Genomic DNA, 12,676 nt, shown 5'->3' on the forward strand with positions numbered 1-12,676 from the left:
GCAGAACAAGGAGGACAGAAAAGAGCTCTTTTAAAAGAAAGCTGCTAATCAAAAAATCCTATTATTTGAAAAGAGACTTTGAAGGCATGCGTTTTTGAGTGGGTGCTGAGTTCAAGATATTAGCTGAATAAATCCATCCCATAATATGCTTAAATGAGGGTGTGGTGATTTTATTTTCAAGTGCTTATTAGAGTTGCATTTCTTAAATTAGTCAGGGCTTTTGAAGTAACACTATGCTTTAAAATTCATTATTATTTTCTTGCGTTACATGTCTCATACTTTTTCCACATTTATGTGTAGTATCAAATGCATTAGCTATCCTTAAACTGTGTAAATTAATTTGAAGCACAAAGCTGTTGTTACTACTGAGGTGAGTGGCAACAACTGATTGATTGATTGATTGCAAAATAGCCCCCTGTTCACATTTAAAAAAAAAAGTTATTCTGTATAATATTATCCAGCCCTGCATTGGATGTTCCTCATATATAGTCAGTATCTGATTTCAATCACCTCGGCTAAGACAGAGCAGGAAGAGACCGAGAGGCCTGCTGCGAAGGCAGAGGTTAAGTTCCAGTTGGACAAGATCAAGAACAGCCCAATCTGTTGTCTTGGCATTAATGTGGCTCAGCAGAAAAGAAGATGAATTTTACAGGGCCGATGATAATCAGGGCAAGAACAGTCTGACAGCTATAATGCCACTCTATCATATTTGATACACACATTTCTAAGGACTCTAAATGATCAAGATAATCAAACTTTGCTTTCACACAAAATCTGTGTACTTCATGTGTTCTGTCGTCTGATTGGTCATATATATATATATATATATATATATCCCTGTTTCACTTAATGTTTACACTTATTACAAATAGCTATAGATTATATTTACACCTAGCAGGATTTTCTGTTATTTATACTACTTATTGCAAATAGTGGCAATTATCTGCACCTCAGTATTGTAGTGTATTATAAAACAGTATGCAATGATAACATACTGAGTGTAAATTATAATTTTAATTCAAATTATTAAATGGATGTCACCTTATTGGAACAAAAATCCCTCCTTACACCTACCCTAACCCTACCCGATACTTTAAGTTAAACTTTTAGATTGTTTCCTTCATTATTATTGAAAATACATGCCTTTCCGACATGATATCTGATTTGAAAAGGTAAGACAAAAGTTCGGCAAAACGCAAATTCGAACCACAGTCGATCGCGTCAAAAACGACTTCAACACGTAGGGTAGAGTGGGGGGAAACCCCCTCCCCCCACACCTTACTGTTTTAACCACAAGATAAAGTCAAGATATTTTTTTATTTTCACTGTGGATGATGTTGACAAGAGTGATGTAGAAGTTTTCACCATGAAGCTTACACTGGTGATGTACCGGAGAGAAAACAGTAAATGACAGCAATAATTATATATATTTTTTTTAAGTATTTTAAAGCTTGTTGTTTTGTAGAACATCACAGTTTTGAGAGGGCCTGTAGATAGGGAATATGTGGTATTTACAAAAAAAAAAGCTACCTGTACTCTGATTTTGCTGTAAATATTTAAAGCAAATTGCTTTGCCAGACTGTGGGGCATTTTATCCCACCCATGGGGCGTTTTGCCCCATAGGTGGGGTAAAAACGTCCTCTTTGCACATTTTTGCTAAAAATCTAATAACATGAAAACTCTGGACCTTTTTCATACTTGGTTTATAATTTATGTCATTGTCACTAAAACTATGATAACTTTTCTGAACACATTTAACTTTTGTTTCACTGAAAAAAAAAAAATACAATCCTTAAGGGGGGGCATTTTCCCCCACTCTACCCTACTTCTCCATATGCCCCACTGGAGCTGTTATTGAAAGAGGGTCTTCTGTAATGCTTTGTAATCACATTGGTGGGTGGAGTTAGTGTAAATAACCTCTGCCAACAAGGCGGCCTATTTGCACTTGTAAATAGACACTCCGTTTTTTATTTGTGAACTGATGTTCAGCTGTTCTTTTTAATAGCCAACTTATTTTCAGGTCATCTTCATAAAAGCCCCCCCCCCAAAACATTGTCACAGGCACGAAGATACATCTTTCATTTCATCAAGCTGAATGCTCCCTAAAAACTGACAGTCATCATGTTTTCAAGCTATTTCATGTTTAATTTTGAAGTGACAAAAAGCAGCGATGGAAAGTGGTAGAGTTGCTTACTTTATAATTAGTGCTGTTATAATTAGTGCTGTAAATTAGTAATTTGAGAGCTTACACAATAACAAGAGGTGGGATTTGTCTCAAGAAGCAATCACATCCAATCATAACCAATCATATCCAATTATTATTATTATTACCAATTATCATTTCTCCAGAAAAGTCACGGCACGCTAAAGGGTCTCTGTAGAAAGTCAATGAACTGAAGGGAGGCAAGCCTCCGCTGTAACTTTACCCGCGGGTGTTGCTGTTGGACAGTGTTACTTTATAAAAAGGAGTGACTTTTAGTAAATGTAAGAATAGCTTACTGGATTGAAGCAGCTTGGCTTTACTTGATTATCCAGATATCAGTTTTTAGAAAAATCAGTGAGTCTCAAATCTGATCATCAGGCTTTAGAGGAACATTTGTTTCAAGATGCTTTATTTTTCACTGTTCCTCCATCATTGTATTGCATTGCAATGCAATGCAAACTTTTTCCCTGGTCTTCAGGTTAGACAAGATCATGAAACAAGATGATGTAAAAAGTCATACATAACATTAAAGCACTCATGAAACACTGCAAACGTGACACATGTGCAACAGTTATACAATAATAAGAAACTGAGCAGATCTTTACTGAGACGTTAGTTTGAAGGTGAATTGCTCTTTTTGAATATTTTCACTCTCGGTGCATCTCAGAGTCATTTTTTTTCCCTTATATTATTCTTGAGAAAACGTGACAAGACTTAACAAACACTTTTTCTGCCATACAACATGCTTTAAATGTGAAACATTAGGCAGGCACTCAAATAGCCAAAGTGAGTTGTTTAAATTATGTATATTTATATATTTGCTTAAATTTGCATTTAATATTTATAACATGAATGTGTTATTTAATTCTGATTTGGCTTGTATATTTCTTAAAATAGCTTGATACTTGACAGAAACCATAACAGAGTGTATAACACCAGTTACGGCTTTTTCACTTTGTTTGGAACTCTCAAAATGAGTTATGGTGTTCTGTCTTTGTTTCGCTGCATGGCAATATGACCTTACGGTGCCGGCTTGGAGTTATAAGGTGTTCTCCCTTTGTTTTACAGACCATTAAAGATTGCCGCGTTTTAATTACGGTGTAACTTGTATACTTTCATACTGTCATGATTGCAGACTGTGGCAAAACTAAGAACACTGGAGACAAGGAATAACTCAAAATAAAGTCTTTAATCTACAATCCAACAGGGGTAACACAAGGCAAGGAGAGACTCACAGGAATACAACATTGACGTTAATACCGGACGCTGGACAGTGGAAAACATAGGGTTAAACACAGGGAACCTAATCAGGGAGAACAGGAACAGGAGCAAAACCAAATATAGCTGCAAGCAGCAAAGAGGGGGGCAAGCACTCAAGTGGCAAAATGAGGAGCTAAGCATAGCACAGAGCATCAGACCAACTGCAGAAATTAGTAATTGAAGCCATTTTAGGATTATTTTAGTCAAAACAGCTGAAAAATCATAAACCTCTAGTAATATGATTTATTGGCTTATCACGTTTGACCAACAGGTGGCACCGTTATCAAATCGATGTGGTGTGTTCTGTGTGAGTTGACAATGGCACACACAAAGTTTGGTGTCAGTATGCCAAAGCATTGCAGAGATACAGCCTCAAGTGTCATTTTGACATCATGCCTCAAATTCGTTGTTGTGGTATGTGAAAACTGTTTTGTCTATCAACATGAAATCCATTACTTTTTGTCAGCATGGTCTGAAGATGATATGATTCGATTTTGGTGAAAATCGGACCAACGGTCTAGGAGGAGTTAGAAACAGTAGGTTTTTAAAGAAAATAAATATGGCGGACTGGAAATTTGGCTGACTGTGGCAAAGTTGGTGCCACTGTTCTCAGCATGACTCAAGGAATCTATTAATAACAGTCTCATTACAATAGGCAAAAGTCACAGAAAGATATAAGCATTTATTTGAAATTCCATTATAACTTGTTCCGAAACGTTTTGAGTACTTTCAGGTCATGGTCTACATGGTACATTTAAAGTTTCATAATGGTACACCAATGCATTCGTAAAATATAGCATTTTTTATCATAATACCCTATTATAGTCAATGGCAATTTCATGTTTTGTTCAATTATAGCGCCACCAAGAGGCACAATCCCACCCAATTTTTTATGTGTACTTAGAGTGTGCCCATACATACGTGTGTCAAATTTGGTGAAAATATCTCATTTTGTTTTGGAATTATAGACATATTTGTGTGTAATTAGATGAAAAATCACTGACTGTTGACTTTGTTTGCATTTTTGTGCCACTTACTATTAACATTTTGGCAATTGAGCATTAGTGTATAGCCGGGACACTATGTTTTTGTACTTCCCACGGTGGTTTCGTGTCGATCGGAGTAACGGTTTCTAAGATATTGGCAAATGTTTTTTAAGCGCTAAAATGCTAAAATCGGGCAAGTTTGGTATCGCTGGACTCGACAAGGATTCAGGAGTCTAAAAAGTTGACCAAGTCACTAAGAATTATAAGAAAATAAGTCAACCCCACCCAAAGTTATAAGCATTTGAATATTTGATTTTACCACTGGGTGGCACTGTTTCGAAACTTCTCAGGCTCCTTCAGGGCATCGTGCTGATGACCCATACCAAGTTTCGTAACGATACGTTAATGTGTTCGTAAAATATAGCATTTTACTACAAAATTCAACATGGCCGATGCCCAAAATGGCTGATATGGGAAAATTGGATATGGTTAGACTCGGAATGATGCACCGAATCTAAACAAATTTTAATTTTTTGGCCAAACCATTCACAAGTTATAAGTAAAAACATGCATTTTTCATATATCCTGACCACGAGGTGGCACAGTGAAGTGAAGTGAAGTGACTGATCTAATTTCCAAATGTCCAGTGTCCTACTTATAATTAATTTGGCTGGACAAATAAAAAACTTTTTCTCAGTTTCACACTCTAGTGAGTTAAGGTATTTTGCCTTTGTAGGGCAGCATATATATATATATATATATATATATATATATATATATATATTATATGAAATACAGCTGCACTTTAACTAAGAATGACGAGCTGACAAATGACCTATTCTGTGGACAAAAAAGGTTGTACTTTACAAAGATTAGCAAACAGCTGCTGCCTGAGTATCAGAGGCTCTATAATATCCTGCAGAAATGTTCGGCGTCTCCTGACAGCAGGCTTTTGTGAGCATCTATTGTTCGATGTCGAGCGCTTCCATTTCCCCAGGCAGTAAAGGTTAGGGCACAGATCCACCTTGCTCCATTGCCCCAGACATCTTAAACCTATTTGAAACAAATGAGCTTCCCTCTGAAGCAAGGCCAAGGCCCAGGAATCAATCTAATTGAGAGAAGGGGGCTTACAAAAGAGCTCGCAAGCACTTTCAAACATTGCTCTAGAGCCAACATTAAGGGAAGCGTTTCTTACACTTCTGTCCTCAACTAATCTGGCCTCAAATCCCTAAGCTGTGTCAATGGACATGATTCTGTGGGCTTCTGTCTGGAAGGTAACGAGCAGGAGTGTTGGGCTAAAATGGGATCAAGGGTCCAGAATCTCAAATTATGCTTGGGACTTTGCAGTCGTTGAGCAAAACAAAAAGCATTTTTATTTTTTTTATGTGGCAGAACTTCAGTCCCTGTGAGACGTTCTGTGTGGCATCAACTCCACAATTCAACTGCGATGAGTTACTGTGTGATCATGTGTTTTGGCCTATGAAAAGTTACATGTACAGCTGAATTTGATCTGTCTTTTTTGTCATTTTGTTTTTGCCCTTTTTTATTGAGAGTATGGACAGTTGAATGAGAGCATCACGATAAGACCATCACAAATGAGATCAGTTTAATATCTCAGGCTACATCCTTCTGTAGTGTTAAAGAGATCATATAGGAGATCTCAACATTAGCTCTGGTCTGCATAACATGACTTTCTTGTGTAGTATTTTTGTCTCGTTTACAGTTAAAGTAAACGTAAATAATAAATACTTACATACATACATACATAAAAACCAACCTGGTCTCACAGAATTCCGTGTAATGACCACAGACCCTTAACTCTGAATCTGTGGTGGCATCACGGAATCACCGAAAATTCCGTCATGGGCTCACAGACGTGATACCAATGTAAGTCAGTGAAAGGCATCAGCCGTGGTCCATGCACGGATAACCAGATTCAAATATAACTGCATCGGAGTCACTCTTTTTACGTGGTCCACACATGGATCCACTGGTTCAACACAAGTGCTGCCTCAATTGAGTCGTTTTCTAATTTGGAAACGTAAGCCTTTCACTTTAAATATTCTGGGCTTTTTTAGAAATATGTTTTCACCATGCCTGAAGCATTGTTCTGTAGTCGTTTGAGCGCTAGCTTCCTCTGATCGGCTCAAGTTCCGTGGTGGTATCATGAAATCTTCCATGGTCACCACCGTTTCACCCACACTGGACGTTATTTAGGCTATAGGCCAAAGCAGTTTGTTCGATTTGACACTTGAAGTCTTCAAGACGGTGTCTGCAATGGCAATTAACCTGTCGACCTCTCATCTACTCCTGTTTTCACATAATTCAGTTTGATCAGTTTGTAGCCTTTTGCTTATTGTGAGTTTCACTGTGTCAACATGTATATATTTCTCTTCATTTTCAGCTTGATATAAAGCTGGGTGGCTTTATATCAGCTTTACAGTATTTATATGCAGATTGTGCCCATTGTAAGTAGTCAGAGTGTTTGTATCATAAAGTTTATTTTAAGTCCATTGTATTCTTTATTAACCTTTACAAATTGGTGCGGTCTCTTCATGTTCTAACAGTACATGATATCTGTCCCCACCTCATAGTCTGCCTTTCTTTCCATGTTGAGTTTTATTGAACACATCTGTCTAAGAAGCAAGAGTCTGGAATTGCTAGTATAACTTCTCATGTGAAAAATCAGATCTTCAGTAAATTTGGCCAAATCAGATCACTGAAAGCTGTTCACACCAAGAGCAAGAACTGTAATGATAACTATTTTAACATCCACACCAACAGACAATAGTGTTCTGTTTACTGTTATACATGCTGCAGTTATGTTGTTGTCTACTTTTTGTTGTTGTCAATGTTTTTATTGTTCATCATGTGTTCAGTTCTGTCTCCTCCTGTCTTGCAGGATTTCTCACAGATCACTCCATCAGCTTTCCACAATATCAGCCCTTCCAAAAGCTTGTGAGTGTGTGTGTATGTATATATATATATATATATATATATATATGTATATATATATATATATATATATATATATATATATATATATATATATATATGTATGTATATATATATATATATATATATATATATATATATGTATATATATATATATATATGTATATATATATATATATATATATATATCTTGCTCAAAATGGTTGACTTTTATCATTTTCAAATTATAATTATTATCAACCATTAATTTGTGTATTTAGTAACAATAGTAGCAAACAATGATTACAGGAGATATCGTTTTAAAGGTAATAATTGTAAAACATTGAAATATTGTTTTGAATAAATATAGCTTTTTTTTGTTAAAGAGAAGAACATATGCACTTTTCAAATGAAGCATTGAGTATTATTTGGCATCTTATAACATTTTCTGTAAACAAATTCTCTTTTTATTTTTGAATATAGACAAAGTTTGTTTTTGTTTTTTTTAAAGAGGTTTTCTATTGCATATTTCTTAGTTACCTCTATGCAAATACATTTTTATAATCAACTGCTTTTTTCCCCTTCCATAGTGGCACAAACTAGAGTGAGAATGCTGTTCTAAGCACTATATGGGACAAGTTTTAGATATCAATAAACATCAGAAAATTACTACAAAATGTGTGAATCATGATTTTTTTTTTTATGCCCAACTGACAGATCTAAGAATGGCACGGTTATAGGGTCCATTTCCAGGAAACAGAAGTGATTGATTGTTTTCCTTTAATACACTATAAATACACTGTAAATGTTACAGAAGCACAATTGAATAGTAGAAAAATACTGCATTTTTCAATAATTATCAGGTGTTGTTTTTTGTAAGCAAATTAAACATATTGACTTATTTTAAACACAGTATATGCAAACTTTTGAGTTTAAATATTATACATTAATATTAGTGTAAACAATGTATACAATGGGAACCATTACGCTCTTGTTTGAAAAAAAAAAAATCACTATAATCAACAAATCTGTTGCTGCGTCAGTTTAACCACATGATGCAATCTGTTGTTGCAATTTTATATTGAGTGGAGACAAATAAATATTTAACTGATTGTCTGTCCATGCAAGAACCCAGAAGATCCTGTCACAAATGACCATATATGGACAAGTAAGTGTGATGCCTCTGCTCAACTGGGTTGTCATTGGCTTTGAAGTTCCCTTGGCACTCACAGAACTTGCTGTGATTGGACTATCTTTTAAGATACACAGAAATGTTTCAGCTTTGTCCTCTTCAGGTGCAAACATCAGTAATGTGCATGCTCATCTTGCTTATAATACAGTACAGGACTCATGTTTATCTTTCCTTGGTAAATTGATTACAGTTGTGCATGAAGTGCCTGTAGCAATATAGTCCATGCAGTCTCTTCTAATGCATCTTTCAGCATTCCCTTGTAATGGAGTCATTAATATGACCACATGTTTATGTCTTAAAACAATGATAGTAATTATATATATTGTTTACACAATTGAATGGTGTATTTACCAAATACCATCCCTAATACAGAATATTCACCATACTTTATCAAACACCATGTGCATACTTTGCTGGAGGATACCGCATAAAGACAGCTAAAGTAGCATGTAAAGAGTAAAGACAGATCATATTGAAGAGAAATAAAAATGAGTTATTTAAAACCATATTAATTTTAATCAGATGAAGCCACCAGAATGCATGCATAGTGAAATGTCATGAGCATCATAGAATCACATTCAGTTTCCTGCTCATCATCAGAGCTCTCCTGGTTTTCTTCCGCTTGCTTGCTTGTCCACGTCCCTATCATAATCTTATTCTTCCATGACTTAAAAAAATTGCAGTTGTTATCCAGCACCGTACAGAATAACTGACGAACAAAAGACATGTGACCAATTCAAATCAAATCACTTTATTGTCACAATACCATGAACGCAAGTGTACAGGTGGTGAAAGTCTTTAGTGCAAACTGCACCATGACAATATGGATGACATGTATTGAATATATATATGTATATATGAATATATAAGAACTCAATACAGATAGAGAACAATATGGTAAATATTATACTATATCGAGAGCACAAAATGAAAACAATAATAAACATAATAATCACAGTACACATATACCTTTGCAGTGCAGTACGGTGTGAATTAGTGCAAACAGAATGTCAGGGTGCAGACTAATAGTGAGTCAGAGTCCAGTCAGTGTAACTGATAGAGTGTAGTATATAAGAGGTTGGTGGGGTGTGTGTGGTGTTACTGGTACGAGTTCAGTTCAGTCTGATTGTCTGTGGAAAGAATTAACAAATTAATTAAATTAATTGGCAATATATACTATTTTTATTTATAATTGTTATGGGCGAAAAGAATCCCTCCACCACTATCTTGCAGTTGTTCAGTTGTGAAGTTTCTTTTATGGGCCGTAACATCTGAGCTGTTGCAGTAGAGCTGTTCGTGAATGCTGTCTTCACAGCAGATGCCTGATTGGTTCAGGCAGCAGTGCTTCATTTGGTGGCCATTGAATTGATATCTTCATCAACTGGCTTCATCCTCCTTCAAACAAAGAGACAAAACCATAAGTCAACAATAACTCTAGTGAAATGGTGTTGGTGAATACAGGTGCAGATGTCAATACTCATCATATTCAGTCATTTCCTGCCCAAATCCCAGAGATGATGCACAGCTAATTTGCTCATTCTGGGAGCAATAAAAAGATGTATGTGTGAAACATGACAACTGCTGAGTCTAACTTGAAGAGTTTTTTGAGAGATCAACATCAAATGCTGTACCACATATAACTGCATAGCTTGAATACATACATACCAGTGGAAATGTGCAACTTTTCTTTTCTGTTTGGGCACAATAGGCCACGTTCATTCCTCATCCCCATCAGGACTGGTTTGACTGGCTTGCAGTGACTGATTCTTCAATAGCAAGCTATATTAATATTAATTATTTTAAATATGATTACATGCCGACAGTATTGTTGTAAGCAATTTAAAGGCATCTTCACACCAAGGATGTGTCCACACTGCAGCTATTTAATATTTAATGACACAGAGTAACAATATCATTGGAATCTCTTTGACTCTTTCAGAACACATTTCTCCAGCTGATGAACAATACAGAGATCAGAATCCACCAGACTTTAAAGAGCTTGAGCATTTAAATGGCAGACAACAATCGCAGCGCACAGTTATGATAAACACAACATTATTGTCTGTTGGTGTGGATGTTAAAATAGTTCTTGCTCTTGGTGTGAACAGCTTTAAGTGATCTGATTTGGCCAAATTAACTGAAGATCTGATTTTTTCACATGAGAAGTTATACTAGCATTTCCAGACTCTTGCTTCTTAGACAGATGTGTTCAATAAAACTCAACATGGAAAGAAAGGCAGACTATGAGGTGGGGACAGATATCATGTACTGTTAGAACTGGAAGAGACCGCACCAATTTGTAAAGGTTAATAAAGAATACAATGGGCTTAAAATAAACTTTATGATACAAACACTCTGACTACTTACAATGGGCACAATCTGCATATAAATACTGTAAAGCTGATATAAAGCCACCCAGCTTTATATCAAGCTGATGTAAAGCAGCTTTGACACAATTTGCATTGTTAAAAGCGCTATACAAATAATAGTGACTTGACTTGACTTGACTCTACAGTAGAGTTGAGGCAATGGCCAATGACAGCAGCAGGAGTAAAAGTCGTAGAATTTTGTATGAGTACACATGTACAATATCATATGAATTTGCTGACATGGTAAATTGTATGAACTGTTACTACTTCTACATGACACTTTGTTGAGGGTTTTTCCTGATGGGCTATGTAAACCAAAGTTAAAGAAACATCAAATGCTGTGCAAATGTAACTGCACTACAGTTCAGTCAAGGTTCTCAGACCAACACAGACGTACCATTGGAAGTGTTTACCTTTGCAGCTTTTGGTCTTCTCCGTAAATGCACAAGATGGCCAAAATCAAATCCTATGGCAGACCTTCCTTTGGTCTTCCAGGACTGTAAGGAAAGTTATTATTAACACGTAAAATAAGGATGCGTTCATTAAAGCAAATCAGCTATAGCTAAATGTGTTCAACAAAACCTGTGACGGGATGAATCTTTGAAGGACTTGTTCAGCCTCCTTGGCAGCTTCTTCAAGATCAGCATTGGGAGCTTCAAGTTCAAGTTCCCTGTTAATTCCAGCAGCTTTCTGTCAGAACTGATCTGAATTTGATTCTGAGATTTAAAAATATGGCATGATGAACCACAGAAAGAGAGAAAACTACGGTTACTGTGGTAAATCCATACAAAGAGTAGACAGTAAACACAGTTTACTATGGTAAAATCATGAAAAGGTGTTGTGGTTACCATACCTACAAAAAAATACCATAGTAAAACTACAGTTACGGTGATGAGAGGCATGTGTATTGACTACACATGACATGGTCTAGCAACAGTTACTATGGTAAAAATATGGTAAATGTATGGACTTTTTACATGATCACAATTATCACGCAATACTGGGTTGGTTGATTTGTTGTGCTGTCATCAGCCATGTCTAAAAGCTGAAGACCCATGTCACAACATGATTAAAAATGGTTTTATATATTTATTTCAAACGGCAACAGGTCAACATACAGTAGAAGTTAGCATTAGGCTAATGTCAATGGCAGGCTAGTAGCTGTGCTAACTAAGCAGCCCACTGTTCCACTCACAACTCATTTGAACACTTATGTTTCCATTTTAACACATTACCTCATCTAATGTGATGCAGAAACACAGAAATAATTAAAATAATACCATTAAACCCGTGATCCCGTAACATAAACTTACCTGTTTGACGGTGTACACGCATCAGGTGAACCGGGCGAACTGAGCCTCGCTGGTGACTTTACTGCTGCTGAAGATGTTGTGTTATTTATACGCAGATTGATGAGACTGGGTTTTGTAGGCCCATCAATTTCTATTGATGAATGACAGATGAAGTGTAGGCTAAATTATTTTAAATGAAACAACATTAGGGTAGCTACAAGCCACTGCGTGAGACTCGAGGTTGTCCGTGTGTCTACCACGGAAGAGTCCGTGGTGCCGCCACAGAAATTCAGGGGTGGATAAGAGGTTGACAGGTTAATTGCCATCTCAGACACCTTCTTGAAAACTTCAAGTGTCAAAACGAACAAACTGCTTTGGCCTATAGCCTAAATAACGTCCAGTGTGGGTCAAACTGTGGTGACCATGGAAGATTATGTGAT

This window comes from Barbus barbus, assembly GCF_936440315.1.
Source record: "Barbus barbus genome assembly, chromosome: 6".
In the NCBI taxonomy this organism is placed as follows: Eukaryota; Metazoa; Chordata; class Actinopteri; order Cypriniformes; family Cyprinidae; genus Barbus; species Barbus barbus.